This window comes from Nylanderia fulva, unplaced genomic scaffold (assembly GCF_048542155.1).
Source record: "Nylanderia fulva isolate GAGA-0341 unplaced genomic scaffold, ASM4854215v1 Scaffold11, whole genome shotgun sequence".
NCBI lineage: Eukaryota > Metazoa > Arthropoda > Insecta > Hymenoptera > Formicidae > Nylanderia > Nylanderia fulva.
This window is the reverse complement of record NW_028189302.1, coordinates 314,104-332,174: the sequence shown is the minus strand read 5'-3', so window position 1 is coordinate 332,174 and position 18,071 is coordinate 314,104. Positions and strand designations below refer to the sequence as shown.

Genomic DNA, 18,071 nt, shown 5'->3' with positions numbered 1-18,071 from the left:
ATTTATCCACGTTTGTTTCGAACACGTTTGGTTTGAAGATCGGTAAAATCGTTAATTCGTCATCGGCCAAAGCACGACGATACAAACTCGGTTAAAATATGCAGCAGAAAACACAAAAAAAAATAAATAAAAGCAGAAAGAGAAATTGCGATGTACTTGTAAATTTATAAATACCTTTATACGAAATATTATTGATACAATGTATATTTATATAAACTATCGACATGTGTTCTGGGATCAAATTATTATCGGAATAACGCGCGAGCCATGGCGATAAAAAAACAAAAATAAATTGTTAAATAATGAATTAAACAGAAAAAGGAAAAATGAAACATATCGCAGCCAAATATAATAATTAATATTCATCTATACATCTCCGTTCCATATATCATATTATTGTTATACATATAATTATTGATAAGCAGCGTTAGAGTATATATATATATATAATTTTGTTGATATAATCCTGTCAGATATCTTCCTACATGCGTTTGTAAATTTGTAAGTTACAAGACTGAACTATGTTGTTCGTATACAGATATCGATTGTAAATCGAATGCTATCATCTATAAACATAGTTCAGTGATGAAATCATGATCTTGTAAATAATATATCTTTCTAACCTAATAATTAATTGTTAATTAATATTATCGTTCTTCGATCATGGATGATTTGTTTTATTGGTTCGAGAAATTGGAGCTCTATAAAAGTAGGTATTCTCGTCCGCCATTTTTCTTCCAATCGCATGTAAAATTTAGGTTATACGTCGTATATACATATGTCAAAATGTCAATACGCATTATCATTGTACGTCTTTCGATCTCGCAGTTAATTAAAAAATTTATCTTAAATATCGAGTCTATTAAACTCAAAATAGGTGTTCGTTCATAGCAACCCAGCAAACACCGATATATAATTGTTACATTGCTATAATAAAACGGAATATAACAGGTAATATAACGTGTACGTTACATGTAACATCCATGTTAGTTGTAATTTCCTACTCATAGATGTAACATTTTAATATAACATATATTACATTGTAGTTATATTGTAATTATATACCAAATAGCACATTGATGTATTGATAAGTCAGTGCTATCTTGGGATATAATGGCAATATAATTACAATGTAATATATGTAATATTAAAAATGTTACACCTATGAGTGGGAAATTACAACTAACATATACGTTACATGTAACATGCTTAAGTATATAACATTTATATACTGTGTTTGCTGGGAACGCAGCCAAGCATATTGGAAGCACCATATTTTATGCGACAATGAAAACACGATGTGTTGATTGCTGTAACAATTATTTTAGGTTTAATAGACGCGATATTTAAGATAAACTTTTTAATTAACTGCGAGATCGAAAGACGTATTGACATTTTGACATATGCATAGACGACTTATAACCTAATCTTCACATGCGATTGGAAGAAAAATGGCGGACGAGAATATTCACTTTTATAGAGCCTTAGAGAAACCAATCGTAAGTTGCATGTGTAATGTAAAAAAAATTTACTCGACGATACGCTGTAATGAAATTACATAGATTGTAATTTGGGATTCGATCGCCTACACGATTTCGATTGATGATTATTTGTATTTCGTTTGTAGCAAACACTTTTTAGATTTAGACGGAACGAGACTCGCGCTTTTATGTGATACACCTTATCGTATATTTTTATTCGTTTTAGCATCCCTTTGGATTTTATTTCTCTTTTTATCGTCTTTTACGCGCTCGTATTTTGCAATTCAATCGTGTCGCCTCCGAAATTCGCCATTCATTGATATATGTATGTAACGGGTGTCGCAAATTTCTCTTGAAGAGTTTCGCAGCATTTTTTTTCATTTGCGAATTTACTTTGACCAATTTCAAGTCGATTTTATCAGAGAAATTCGATTTAACGCCATCTCCTTTTTTATATCTTCTCGACATATTTAAATTTTGCAAGATTTTTTAGATTAGAATTTTGCCGATTAAAAATGCAATCTAGATAAAATTAAGCGATTTTAGCACTCTAAAATTCAAATTTTTACTATCAAAATTTGTATAATATGCAAATTATGGAAAAGGTGGGTATCCATCAAAATTTTGTTTGTGAAAAAATTAGCTTCAAAACCAAAGAATTTGTAAAAAAATTGCTTAAAAAAGTATATATATATATATATAATAAATAATACGCAAACACGTAATGTGATAAATTTGCTATATGTCATAAATTTCACTTATTAAAAATGAAAATACACGATTGGATGGCTTTTAACTTTTTCGGAGAATTGTTAATAAGATCAATCATTTTCTCTTTTAAATAAGAATGTGGAAATCTGTTTGCCATCCTACTGTTCCGCGTGCATATACATATTTTTCAATATTTTATTGCTCTTTAAAGCTCTTGCAATAAAAATGTTAAATTTAATTAAAGTTTAATTGCAGTTTGAGATGTGTATTTTGCAACAATTTTGCAGATTGAACGGGACAAAACGTATAACTGCATCGGAGACAATTAGACTTTTTAACGTTGCACGAAAATTACTTGAATGAAATGATGGAACAAGAGGATATTTCTTTCATCGATATCCAATTCAGATGAAATATTCATTCGGCTGTTTATAATAATGGTTTATTATCGTCATTGCAAATCTGCATATATTATGCCGACGATTGCACACATATACACACTTACACAGAGTTTATGAAAAATGAAATCGTATTCCATTAAATCGATTGTATTGGTACAATACTGCCAATCTTATAAAAGGCCGTTCTCGTAATCGTAGCATCGATTTGATCCCCTTTGATCAAAAACGCATTGCCCGCCGGAATTCTGTGGCTAACGACGCGATTTTATTTAAATTACCCAATATTTATAATTATTTGTTGGCTTTGCGGTCAGAATTATTAATCGTCAATTAATATATCCTACGCTTTCGCAACGTATACCTTCCCGCATACAGTCTCGTTAACGCAAAATAAAATATATAAAAATAATAATCTCCCCCTAAAAAAGAAAGCGTAAAGAAGGTTTCGAAAGTGTTTGAAACTTAATTTAAAAGTCCGGCCGACGACGATATAAATACATACCTTATATACACTTATTCAACACTAGCCATCGAAACCTAAACCTATGCAAACCAAACTTGTATGGACGTATTATGTGTATAACTTATGCTTAGGAGAGAGTGTAAAACGTTTTTTCACCACTTTTTATATATGAAACACCATGAACTCTATGAACTGTTGCTCGGTGAATTGAATAGTTTGTAACGCGTGTAATTGTATACATATACGTTGATACCGATATTAGTATCGCAAATCGTGATCCCACACAAGCGTTCAAGAAGAACCGTAAAAATATCGCATATAATAATAAAAGTTGAATAAGCGTTAGAGTATGTGTATAGATTTAACGGAACATTTATGAAGTTCCCGATGATCATTTTCCTAAATTCCACAATAATAGTGGTCGATCATTTGTAACATATTTACACAGAGATCCCCAAAGACAAATGAGAGATAACACTGTTCAACAAGAAAAACACTGGAATGATACTAGTCACTTTACATCATTTTTTTTGACATGTTGAATACGATTCCGATAAGCGATAATTGCTCCATTACACGCCATCATTTTGAGAAATTTGCAGTTGAGGTTACACAATTTTTATATATTTTCTTACAATATGTGACGGTTTGAAAAAATTTCATTGTAATAAAAAAAAAGTATTCGTCAATTATAATTAATAAAATATTTATAGTTAAATATGAAGTATATTTTAGAAAAATTGCGAAATAAATTATTGAAAATATATCAATTATATACAATAGTTTTAATATTTGTTCACTTGACAGTTAAGCCGCTAAATTTGCTGCAAATGTTAAAATTAACAAACTTAAAATAGTTAGTAGAAATTAATATTGATACGCAGCTGAAAATTAAAAAATGTTCGTATGTTTGCGAAAATTATATATATATACATGTAAAAAATGGAGACATTTTGCAAATTTTATATACTTTTCTACAAATGTCTCAAAATTATGACGTATGGGACAATTTGAAAACTGCGAAATCGATTTAAAAAAAAATTAGTGACTAGTCTTGTTCGAAAAAAGATTTTGTTGAACTGTGTAATTAAAGATGTGTGCGAAGTGTGAAAAGTATAAATAACAATAAAAGTTCTTCGAAAAAACATGTATTAGACATACGTGAAGTACCCAGTTATATACACAGGAAGCAAGAAGCACGAATTACATATTTTTTTACATTGAAAGTATACGTATGACAATTTTTTCGGATTTCAGCCATTTCTTTTTGATACGCATCGTTGTATGCAGAGAGAATACTAAAATAACAGTGCATTTACAAGATTTGGAAATATTAATAAAGCAAAGGACAACATATTAGAGATGTTCAATTTTGTAAGAAAAGTCTAGATTTATGTAATATTAAGAAGATTACATTTGCGTCGCCTTTATTGTTAACGTGTAACGTCCAATAAAATTTTGTTGTATACAATGCATTACATTTACTTCTCAATATCCCATGAGAGATTAACAAAGTTACTCAGAAATAAGAAATTTTAATAATTTTTTTCTAAATAATTATAATATTAATATTAGAGTCTGGTAGCATAATATAATAAATGTATATAAATATATAAATATATATATATATATATATATATATAATAAATATAATAATAATATATATATGTATAATAATAATAATATATAAAATTATTAATATACATATAATATATATATATATATATATATATAATAAATATATGTAATAAACGAGATGAGAAGAGGGGAGAATGACTAATTCACAAGAGGATATGTTTCGTACAAAACCTATTATTTTGAATGTAGGCAAACGTGACTACCTGTATTCCAATTGTCTGTGTGTCAATTGAGCGATTATTACTCCATTACCCAACTACTTCATATAAAGCAAATCAAGAGACAGAGTCAAGCGCCAAGTCACGTGCAAACAACAGCGAGCCACACTACGAGCCCAGTTGTTCCTCATATTTCGGATTCTCAATAACAATTGATCAAGTTCTTCATAGGTTTAAAAAATAGTTTGGGTCTGAATTATATAAGGAAAGTGTCTTTATTTTTTGTTTTACATGGTCTATAAGAAATATTACGATGCAAAGTTCCATATGTGAAAATTTATGTTAAGAATTGTCTACGTTGTTCATTATAATTCAGATACAATACATACAATACAAAAAAATGTGGTAGCCTTTTGCTATTTTTTACAGAGGATTTTGGAGACGTATAAAATGTTGATACTAATTTTTGATTTTGACACTTATGCGTTTTGACAATTTGTATATCATCATAATGTGTATAATGAGGATTAACACATTCATCAGAAGAGGTATGTGTATATTTTAAATATTAAATTTATAAAATTTATCTTTATTGCTTTCTATCTCACTCGGTCAAAAAAAAGACACAGAAAAATAGAAAAAAATTGAAACCTCAAATATTTGTAACGCAGCTAATAATTACGATATTGAAAGCTAAAATAAAGCTAAAAGTCTGTAATTTGAGAGAATTTTAGTGTTCATTACGTGGAATAATCAAATTTGCAATAGCCGATGATAGAGTGAGAACTTGCTAAACTGATTAATAATAAAAGATCCACTTTCCTAAATTGCATGGAATGAATCAATTAAACTCAATGAGATAAAAAGCGCGTAAAGGTTCAAATGTTTCTTTTTGAAAAACGCTTTTTGCGATTGTTCATATTTAAATAATAATAAGTAGTAAATATCGAAAAGTAATTAGATATAAATTTAAAAACAAATTTGCGTTGCACCTAATATTCGCGTCTGACTCTTATAATAACCAAATGTAAAACGACTGTTCGCAATTTCGTATTCGAATCACCGCGTTGAATGTATCGTGTGTACTGAGTTTTCCAAACGTCAGAAAATTCTAACGTGCGGAAATTCTTACGTCAATGGAAAATATATCGCGTGTTACGTATGTGTACATGCACACCTTCTGCAGGAACCCATGGGGCTCGAAACGATATCGGGATACCAAACTCCTTTCGGTCCCCTTCCCTTTTGTGCGATGCATAAAGTTAAATTTAGTACTTGCCTCGTGCACGAAATAAGATATATGCCGTAAACTTTTTCTTTCTAGAATAGCATAGTATATTTTTCTAGAACAAAAAATTAGTATCGTGATACTCTCATAATTTTCTTCCTCTCTCTCTCGCGGTAACAAATTCCCAAGCGAAATACATATTGTGTTTACAATTAAGCGTACAATTAAGCCATACTTCATACCGATGGTATGCAATACTGTAGTTTCGACGTTAATTAACTCCCCATGGAACTATTTCTACCTGCATTGACATGATTGCGTACATATCATATGTTGAAGCGTAGAATATATGAATTTTGGTTCGCGGAAATATATAAGACCCATCATCGCCTATATCATTTTTTAATTAAATACGGTTGAAAAATTTGTGTAAAATTTAGCAGATATATATCACATGTCCCAAACGGTCCACAGAAATTTTTGTGTTAATTTGACATAATATGAATATGTTAAATGGAGATACAAATACTGTGTCAATATTTTAATAGTAAACTTCTAGTAATTTAAAATTAATTTGGTGCAAAATTAACATTTAATGTACAAATTAACTAAAAATATGTTAATTTTTTATTTTATACCACACATCCCTACTTATATTAAAAAATAAAAATCAATATTTTATTCTGTAAATTTTAACAGATAAATCTTGTCATTAATAAAACAGATATATATCACATGTTCCAAACGGTCCACAGAAATTTTTGTGTTAATTTGACATAATATGAATATGTTAAATAGAGACACAAATACTGTGTCAATATTTTAATAGTAAACTTCTAGTAATTTAAAATTAATTTGGTGCAAAATTAACATTTAATGTACAAATTAACTAAAAATATGTTAATTTTCGATTTTATCCCACACATCCCCACTTATATTAAAAAATAAAAATCAATATTTTATTCTGTAAATTTTAACAGATAAATCTTGTCACTAATAAAACAGAACATTATTTATTATGTAAAATTAAAAATAGATGCACATTGTGTTATTTTTACATCTTTTTTAGTTGTTTTAATCATTCAATATTTAAATTCAATTAACACAACAGTAATACGTTAAATTAACACATGAATGTGTTAAATATTTAACACAAAAATTTTAATGGAGATTGTTTTTAAGAAAACACAAATTTTTCTACTGTGTACTGTGAATGTATCGCTGATTAAGTAATAACAAAATTAACATTTAGTTCGCTTTAATCAGAAAAGCGGAAAATTTTAAGAGAAAAAAATTTTTTGACAAAAATTCTACCATATATTCACGTATATGCTGTAAATACGAAAAGTACTAGCCTTGATGCAGAATGCATATTTGCGACCAATAATGCCTGTCACAAGAACGTTCAAACTTTGAATTTTGATAACAGAATCGTGCACCTCTCTCTGTCTCTCTCTTTCTCTTTTACAATAGGTGCATATATTCTGAAACTTACTGAAATTACACGAATATGCGGATCTTATCTTATTGTCAGTGCGATAGTCATTCAGAATGCCGTTGTCACGTAATTCAAACGGCCATTTCGCTTTCCCATAGGAAGCATCCGATAGAATCCTAGCTGATCTTCCCATATATGTATGATTTATGTCAAAATTATACATGCTTTCAATATTCTCAACCGTTCGACCAGTAACAAGATATTTTATGTCGCGTGTATAAATTGCTCGATTTGTAAAAATTGATTGCTTTCAAATTTCAGACATACAAGAGAGATGAAGAAGTCCGTCTACGGCTTTTGATTTAAAGCTGCGCTGAGACATGGAGACCAAATCTGATAAAAAATTGTAATAAGACTAAGTACGGAATTTAGATTGTCGCTTTCTTAAGTCTTTGGGCTAATAAAATCATTCTATTTGAGCATGAATATAGAGATAAGGTAATCACCGCTCAATGTTATGTTGAATTGCTTTTGGTTTCGCTCTACGGAAATATTACTCTCTCTCTAACTCATTGTCAGTTACATTCTAGCTCAATTTCGATCAACATCGATTTTATATTTCAATGTCGCTTCCTCGATCTTTTTTTAATTCGCAAAATGAGAAATTCTGAACCGTAAAATACAATTCCAAATCGTGTCTAAATCACGCTCTAAATTCACTGTTCCAAATTTAATAAGCAAAATTTAAAGTGCAATTAATACAAAATTCTATAACTTAAGCAAATGTCGGAAGTGAATGTTTTAAAATTTTTTTATGAAATAATATTTATATTAATAAAAAATATTTCATAAAAATTTATTAACAAATAATGTGAGATCGAGATTTCTCGACTTCCTTTAAATATAGATTCTAGTACAATTACTGTAACGTAAGTGAGAGAGAAAGTAAAGATTTCTACGAAACATACTTTGCGAAAGATTTAGGAAAATGGAACATACAAATCTGAACAAAGTGCTCACTGTAAAAAGTTTGACAAAGATTGCGAAACTAGACGTGCAATTGGACATTAAACCGATAAAATTAAAAGTGTATAAAAGAAGATGGTTGATGCTGGCCATCTATATGTTGTATAACAGTACGATAGCTTTTCAGTGGATAGAATACTCGATAATAGCTAACATAGTCTCTAGGTATTATCACACGTTTCTCTTAATATTTAACACAGTAAGAAAATTTGTGTTTTTTTTTCTTTTTTTTTTTGTTAAAAATGGTTTCCGCTAAAATTTTTGTGTTAAATATTTAATACATTCATGTGTTAATTTAACATATTGCTCTTATGTTAATTAAACTTAAATGTTAAATTATTAAAACAACTGAAAAAAGATGCAAAAATAAGACAATATGCATCTATTTTTAATTTTACATAATAGATATATTATGTTTTATTAGTGACAAAATTTATCTATTAAAATTTACAGAAAAAAATTTTGATTTTTTATTTTATAATACAAGTAAGAAGGATAAAATCTAAAATTAACATATTTTAAGTTAATTTTTACATTAAAACTATTAAAACTATGTTAATTTTACTCAAAATTTATTTTAAATTATTTTAAATTTTGTATTTATTTTGTGTTAAAATATTAACACAGTATTTGTGTTTTCATTTAACATCCATATTATGTTAAATTAACACAAAAATTTCTATGAACCGTTTGAAACATGTGGTATCTGTTAAAGTTAACACAAATTTTTCAACTGTGAAACAATCATGAAAAATATAAGCGGATCTATGTTTTCCTTTCATTATTCAGATATTACGGAGTATCTACGTTAATGGTCGACTGGACGGCGATGTCCTTCATGCTGCTTTACGCGGTGTTTGTTATCCCAGTGCAATATATGTCAGACAGGTACGGAAGTCTGAGATGGACTGCCCTTCTTGGCAGCGGCTTGAGCTGTCTGGGAGCATAGATAAAAACCTTCTCCATTCACCCCGATAGTTACCACATCGTTATCATCGGTCATTCTATTGTCGCATTCACGCAGGTTATTTTCCTAATTTCGTTAAAAAAATTTTATACTTGCACTCTATCTTCTTTTTCTGATCTTTTTTCCTATCTTACTATATTTACATTATAGTAAATTTTAATATCTATATGTAAAGTATAGATGTAGTAATTATGTAAGTAAATGTAGTAGTAAATATAGTAACTATAAGTATAGTGACTATACATATATAAAATAAATATAATATCTACAGTAACTATACAAATGTAGTTATTAGATGTAGTAACTATATAAGTAAATATAATAGTAATTAGTAACTGTAAGTATAATGACTACATAAAATAAATATAGTAACTATATAAATATATAGTTACTATAGTAACTATATAAATAGTTATTGGATATGGTAAATATAGTGACTATGTAAATATAGTAAGTATAGTTGCTCTATAAAATAAATATAGTAAGTATAATAACTATATTAAGTATGTATATACAGGGTGTCCCAAAATTTTCGCAAATTACAATACAATCATTACAAGAAAATTCTCAAAAAAATGAATTAAAAAAGTATTTGCCATTTTTTATTTCAAACAGTAGTTTGTGAGATAGAAAGGGTTAAAACTGGTCAATTGTATATTAAATAACGATTAAGTAGACGCTACTGTTGAGAATAAAAAATAGCAAATATCTTTTAATTTATTTTTTCGAAAATTTTCTTTCTACGATATTTTTATTAGCAAAAATTTTGAGATACTCTATATATCCTCCACCACGTGTTCTGTTAATGACAATTACACTGTACTTTATTAGACTCTAGTTCTACCGATACCAGAGCGCTTGGCCGCTCAATGGTTTCCTTCTAACGAACTTTCGACCGCGACGTGTTTGGGTCTTTTTGGTAACCAAGTGGGAATAGCATTCGGTTTTCTCTTGACGCCTATAATAGTGAAGAATCACGAAAATCTAGATAACGTTGGCAACGATCTGTCACGTTTATGCTGGATCGTTGCTATCGCTACTACGGTTGGATTTATTCTAGTCATCCTATGTAAGTTGAATGCTTCTATATGTACATATATGTATATGTAATATGAAACCTATATGCAAACGACAGGCACGTCTCGTGCATCTAATGTGATCATCTTATTCAATTTTTATGTGTTATAATTAACATAGACCTGAGTCCAATAATATTTTAATTTTTGTACAATTTCTCATGACTATTTTTCTAATTTAATAAAAATAAAGAACAAAATTTTGGTTATTTTATATATTTCGTCAATATTAATTTTAATTAATAAAATTTATATTTTTTTTATACAATATTCTACATATTAAATTATAATAATTTAAAGTTAATGTGTATTTTTCATAAATCTAAATTAGAAAGTCATTTATTGTATATCTCGTATATTCAAATGTCTCGTATCTCTTATATATACATATATAAATATGTATATCCTGCATGTTCCGCATTTTATTAATATGCATCCAATGTATTAAGGAAATTTTTAACATATTAGCGGAATGAAAAATTCGATAATATCGACATCTCATCTTTTTTCTAGTATAATATTTTTCAATTTTCAATGCGGTCAGATACTTCGATAGCCGATAAACTCCCTTTAATCCCAGTTTTCATTCGGTTCGTTTTTTATTTACATATGCCAACCACGAGAACATATATACGGAATTAATTAAACCACAGTCGCGCACTAGGAAAGATAACGTATTGTTTTTAATTCTCTCAAAGTACTTTCGTGCATCAGTATTTCAGGACGAGCCAAAACTGCCACCAAGCGAGACGCGAGCCCTGCAAAAATTGAACCAAACAAAAAAAGGGGAGCCTTTCGTCGCACCGATTAAAAGACTTTCCAAGAACAAAAATTACGTCCTGCTCTGTAATTCTCACGGCTTGAACGTCGGCGTGCTGAATGTCTTCGCTACATTGCTCAATCAAATATATCTCCTGCACTTTGAGGTAAGCCACTTCAAAATGTTTAACCATGTAACAGATAAAACTTCACAGTTGAAAATTTTGTGTTAAATTTAACAGATATCACATGTCGTCCCAAACGGTCCACAAAAATTTTTATGTTAATTTGACATAATATAGATATGTTAAATGGAGACGCAAATACTGTTAACATTTTAACACAAAATAAATACAAAATTTCAAATAATTTAAAATAATTTAAAATAAATTTTATGTAAAATTAACATAGCTTTAATGTAAAAATTAACTAAAAATATGTTAATTTTTTAGATTTTATCATCCCCACTTATAAAATAAAAAATCAACATTTTTTCCTATAAATTTTGTCAATAATAAAACAAAACATATCTATTATGTAAAATTAAAAATAGACGCACATTGTGTTATTTGTACATCTTCTTTCAGTTATTGTTTTAATAATTTGACATTTAAGTTTAATTAACACAACAGCAATATGTTAAATTAACACATAAATATATTAAATATTTAACACAAAAATTTTAACGGGGACCATTTTTAATAAAAAAAAAACAAATTTTCCTACTGTGCTAGAAAGAGGGAATATCGCGAACAAATATTTTTATGCATTAACATTTAAAAATATATTCACGTCCATTTCGTTTAAAATCAAAGATACGCATATGTATTTTAGAATGGAGAGGAAGATGCGGGTAGAATTGGATTAGCTATGATTTTCAGCGGGATGATTGGTACCGTTGTTTGCGGTATCGTTCTTGATAAAACACATAAGTTCAAGTAAGAACGACTTTGTTTTAATGCAATTCTAATTTATTCTGGCGATCGTAAACTGCTCATCGTCAAAAATCATGTTGATATATAGCTATTAACGATTAATAATTTATACTTTTAGAGAGAGTGCCATTGTTGCATATTTTCTCACATTGTGCGGCCAAGCACTATTTGCCGTATTTATTTGTCTCGGCATAAATTGGATGGTATATGTGTCATCCTTTATTTTAGGGTAATATATCAATACATTTATATATATATATATATATATATATATATATATATATATATTATATACATATAATGAAATATTATATGTATTATAATAATACAGAAAAAAATATATTATATTTAAAATAAATTATACAAAAAAATAAAATAAAATTTGTCAACGATATATTTTGAGCAATGAGTCATTTAAATTATTATAATTATTATAATTTTTAATCCGTAAAAATATATATATACAGAGTATCCAATTTTAATCGATCATCTCTAAAAACGTTTTTATTTTTGATTATACACAAACAATATCTGACAATGAGATAAAAGTTGTTTGATTTGAAAAAGGATAGAAGATATGGTGATCCTGACTTTTTCCTGAAAGGTGCTTTTCAAGATCATTTGAAGATCATTTATGTTTTTTAAATAAAATTATTTTAATTTTTTTATATAAAAAAAAGTTTGTAGCATTAAAACATTTTATTGTACAATAAAAAATAAAAGTTTTTAAAGATGATCAATTAAAATTGGACACCCTGTATATATTTTTTACGGATTAAAAAATTATAATAATTTAAATGACTCATTGCGCAAGATATATCGTTGACATAAGTTATTCACTTAATTTCTTATTGCAACATAATTATAACATTTATACTGACAAAAATCCACGTATCAAGTAAATTACATCAATTATGTGTGATACAAGAAAATGCATCATTTTATTATTTCGTATAATTTATTTTGAATATATTTTTCTATATTAATTCTACTACTATGTGACTCCTGAGAATAATATGTTACTTTCTTGGTGTTCCATGTTTGATAGATTTTTCATGTGGGGATTCCTAGCAATGGGATATGAATTGTGCACCGAATATACGTATCCAGAATCGGAGAATATGTCCGCGGGAATTCTCAATATAACGAATAACATTTACGGCGTAATATTTGTGTTAATACTTGGAATAGTATTGCAAGCATACGGAGATATTCCCGTGCACGTTGCCTTTTGCTTGATTCTCCTGCTCGGCTTGATTATAACCATTTTAACGGAAGACGAACAAAGACGACAGGATACAAAAAAGAAGGCTCAGTGTGAAAGAACTGCGAAGCTCGAGGACAACATCGATAACATTCCAGAAACCGATCAACTAACTCATAACATTAATTAATAAATATTTTTTAAATATCGAATTCTTTATTATATTTTACATTAGAAAAATATGTATATAATTTTTCAAATAATCGTGATTTTATTGATGAGACATGAAATACATCAATTATGATTAATTTTGATCGATATTTCTCTGCATCTCTGCTCAATATGCATTTGCAATGATAAATGCGTAAATAATAAATGCATATAGTCGGGTGAAAAAAAAATATATATATATAATATCTATTTTTTACGCGATATACATAGATATCTATTTTATAAATTTTCTTTTAATAATGAAATTAATTTTTGCTAACAAGTAATATGGCGTACTTTAATATTACCTTTATCGTATAAAACGAAATTACTTCTTAAGAAGATTAACTTTATGAGAAAAGCTTTAACACGATCTAGTATCTAAAAAAAGGCAATGAATAAGCTATGAGGGAGGCTTGTGCACATTAAAAATAATTTTTTTCTTGAAGATCGGAAATGCTCGTAAATTGTTCTTAACTTTTGTAATATATTCTGACTTCATCTTGTTATACGCGATAAGAGCTTAATTAATTCTAAATAACAAAACTTACATCGTAACACATTTTTATATTATCGTATACGATAGCTTGCTTATTTTACCTTTATATGAACATGTGTACGTTTAAAAAATTATTATGTAAAAAATACAAGATATGAAAAAATGTGGATATAAATTGTAATAGAACAAATGTATCTCAACGAGGTTTTAAAATAAATTTTTTTTTATACGTTTGATATCTAAATATAAATATAAATATAAATAAAATTCTATATATCTGAATATAAATAAATAAACAATAAATTGCATAAATTCTGAAATACTTGAGGCTTACTGATATAATGTAATATATTTATTAAATAATAACAAAATATATATTATATTTTCCTGCTACGGGCACAAACACAATTTCATTCTGTCAAAACATTTTCTCTCTATATTTTTCTGCTAAATTTCTCTACATTATACGTATATAGATTTTGAAGCACTGAAAAATTTCCATCTCCATGATTGCTCTCAACCAGGCAGCTCGTCGAAAGTAATGCAAGAACGCGAACATTTCGCCATATACCTATCAATTCGGCCACATCGACGAAGAGAAACAACAACCACTTGGAATATCGGCGCGAAACTTCAATGAAGATGTAGGGAAGGACACCTCAGATTTGTTTTTAGATAACACAAAACCATGGAAATGAACGCCGCATAATACGCTGCGTTTGACGCGTGACATGACGCGTCCACCACTTGTTACTCAACCGGAATACTTGATATACTCAATCAGGGGACAAAAGTTCTCTCGTCGCGAGCTATTACATCGCATGCTTTCGATCAACCGACACTCGTGCACCGTCTGCCTGCGACAGCGGTTTGTTATCACGCCGATTTCGCACGGGTCGCGCGTGGCGATGATAACGCATGCCCGTCTTTTCTATTTATCTTTCTCGGCCCGCTCGCAAAACGCGCAAGAATTTCCTCAGGTAGAATCGCTCTTCCTTATATTTACGGCAAATATATTCGCAGGGACCTGTGTACTCGCGAGAATCTCTGCGAACCGACATTTCTACGCAAAATACGTTCTTTGTAAAATAAAGAAAGTTTATGTAATTTTTTCCATCTTTCAGAAAAATTCAATTAGAAGAGGAGAATAATCAATTTCGATTTTCTGTGTCGGTAAACATTTATTCTTATAAAAATTAATTACTCTGTATCTTAAAATAAATGAAAGGTACTTATAAAAGCTGTTTGAAATAAAGTAAATTTAACAATATATATAAAAAATGTTTGTACAATACTTTCTTTGTAAAATAAAGAAATTTGATGTAATTTTTTCCTCCTTTCAGAAAAATTAAATTGAAGAGGAGAATAATCGATTCTGATTTTCCGTATCGAAATTTTGTCGTTAAAAATTTATTCTTATCAAAATAAATCAGTCTATATCTCAAATTTATAAATAAAAGATACTTATAAAAATATTTAACATAAAGTAAATTTAATAATAGAAATGTTTGCAAAGAATCTTATGCACAGATTCTACAAAGAATTTTTTACAAAATAAAAAAAGTTAATGTAATTTTTTTTCTTTCCAGAAATATTAAATTAAGGAAGAAATAATCGATTTCAATTTTTTATCCGAGAAAATTAGCATTTTAAATTTACTCTTATAGAAATAAAATATTCGATCTTTTAATATTTATAAATAAAAAATACTTACAAAAAATAGTTGTCTAAATAAAACAAATTTAACAATAAGAAAGTTGGCAAAAAATCTTACGCACAGATATTTAAAAATAAGAAAAGCTAATGTGGTTTCCTCTTTCAAAAAAAATCTAATTGAGAAAGAAATAATTGATTCCTATTTTTTATAGAATTTATTATTAAAATTATATTTCTATATAGAAATTTCTTGAATGTTTATAAATAAAAGATATTTATAAAAAATAGCTGTCTATAATAAATTTAACAATAAAAGAAGTTTGCAAAAAATCAAGAATTTCTCATTAAAAAATTTATTCCGACAGAATTTATCTCCTTATCTCCTCGATATTTTTTTTTCTCTATTATCCTCAGTATTTCTCAAACATTTATAAATAAAAGATAATTATAAATAAATTATAATAAAGGATTTATAAAAAATCGCTGTTTAAAATAAAGTATAATTAACAATAAAAAAAGAATATATTAGCAAATAATGAGTTAATTAATATATCGTACCCGGTAAGCAAAAAATCACTGCTACAACGTTATTAGTGTTGTTAAGTATGTAGTTTTTAACATTGTATGCATTATGAACAAACTTTAACATCGATTTAGAGGTTTTGGTAATTTTGAAATAAACGTTTTTATATATAAAATATTTTATTAATATTTTGAGAGCAACCCATGTACAAATTTCAAAAAGGCTCAGTACTAGCTCAATACTGGTGCCAGAGTCGCCAGTACTGGCTGACGTTCTGAGCCAGTATAAGTTGAGATCGGGGTCATTACTGGAACAATGTCGGAATGATAACACGGGTCCCAGTCTTGGCGCCAACTTTGGTCCGACACAGAGTATTAATACAGAGGCAACGTTGATTGCCAATGTTGGGTCAACTCTTGATGCCAACTTTGGCCCGACACAAAGTATTAGTACTGGGACAACATTCATTATCAGTATTGGGCCATATTTATTAGTCTGTATTGGGCCAAATCTAACATTAGAATAACCGATATGTTTAAAATCATTATAAATTAATGTTTCAAAATAAAAATATTTGTCGTCATACACCAACGTATGGCCCAATGTATCCCCAGTGCTGATCCAATATATACGATTTTATCCAACATAACTTTTATCATCTCAGTACTATTTCACATCTTGCTCCCAGTGCACGCCCAGTACTGATACGATATTTGGCTCGGTATAGAAAATATTTTGTGTCAGTACGGTACACAAACATTGACCCAATTTTCTTTCAGTATACTTGAACTCGTGCTGCAGACAAAGTTGCTTGCTTCCCAGTAATCCGACACGAGTCGACTCAATACATGCCCAGTACTGAGACAATTCTCGGCCATCGATTAATACCATTTTCGGCCTTATATACGATCAGTACTGAGACGAGACTCGGCTCGGAACAGAATATGATTGCATGAGAGTATTGGTACAGTACCAATTACCGAAACTGGTACAGTATTGATCTGGTGGTTTATCCGTACTGGGGCAGTACCACCTATCAAGTCTTGGCAGCCAATATTGTGCCACTTCTGGACCATGTTGACAACTCTGGCAGAAGCCCGATATTCGCACATGGGAATATGTTATTAAATAATATTTTTAAAACATTTATAAAATATCAGTTAAAATATTTTTAAAATATTTATTAATGATATCTTAAACATATTTATAAAACATTATATTATAACGTTTAGAAAATGTATGTAAAATCAACATTTAAAAATGTTGATTAAATATTTCTTGCTTATTGGATTAGTATAAGTATTGTATCATATTGTTATGCGCGATCGATGACAATCGGCGCAAGTTCTAAGCGTATTGCACACATTCGGAATCCCAATTAACGTCGTCGCTCAACTTCACTGTCAATCCGGCGATTAGTTAGCCCTCCACGTTTCTGGATCGCTCCGGGCGAATTTGTGTAGGCAAACGCGCAAGCAACGTCGTCCATCGATCTTGCGAATTCGTAGAGTATGCATTACGGTCGCGCGCGAGCGCGGTCTTAAATTCCAGACACGTCCTTAATTCACGTAAGCTATTACAACACCCGTTACTACAATGGACGTGTTCTCGCCTTCATGTTTTAAAATACCCAATGGTGAAAAACACTCGTCCGATATGCGCGTGTACATTTCTCATTGCTACTTTACTTTTTAAATC

The 18,071-nt window shown here is 28.9% G+C and overlaps 1 pseudogene across 1 annotated transcript; it reads left to right on the top strand.

The window, feature by feature from the left end:
* The first annotated feature begins 1,451 nt into the window (after positions 1–1,451).
* On the top strand, positions 1,452–13,793 carry LOC114937304 (choline/ethanolamine transporter FLVCR2-like; annotated as a pseudogene). The gene is made up of 8 exons (XR_014925917.1): positions 1,452–1,499; positions 8,395–8,447; positions 9,334–9,568; positions 10,343–10,580; positions 11,302–11,513; positions 12,181–12,284; positions 12,400–12,510; positions 13,330–13,793. The product of XR_014925917.1 is annotated as a choline/ethanolamine transporter FLVCR2-like (transcript).
* The last annotated feature ends 4,278 nt before the right edge of the window (positions 13,794–18,071 follow it).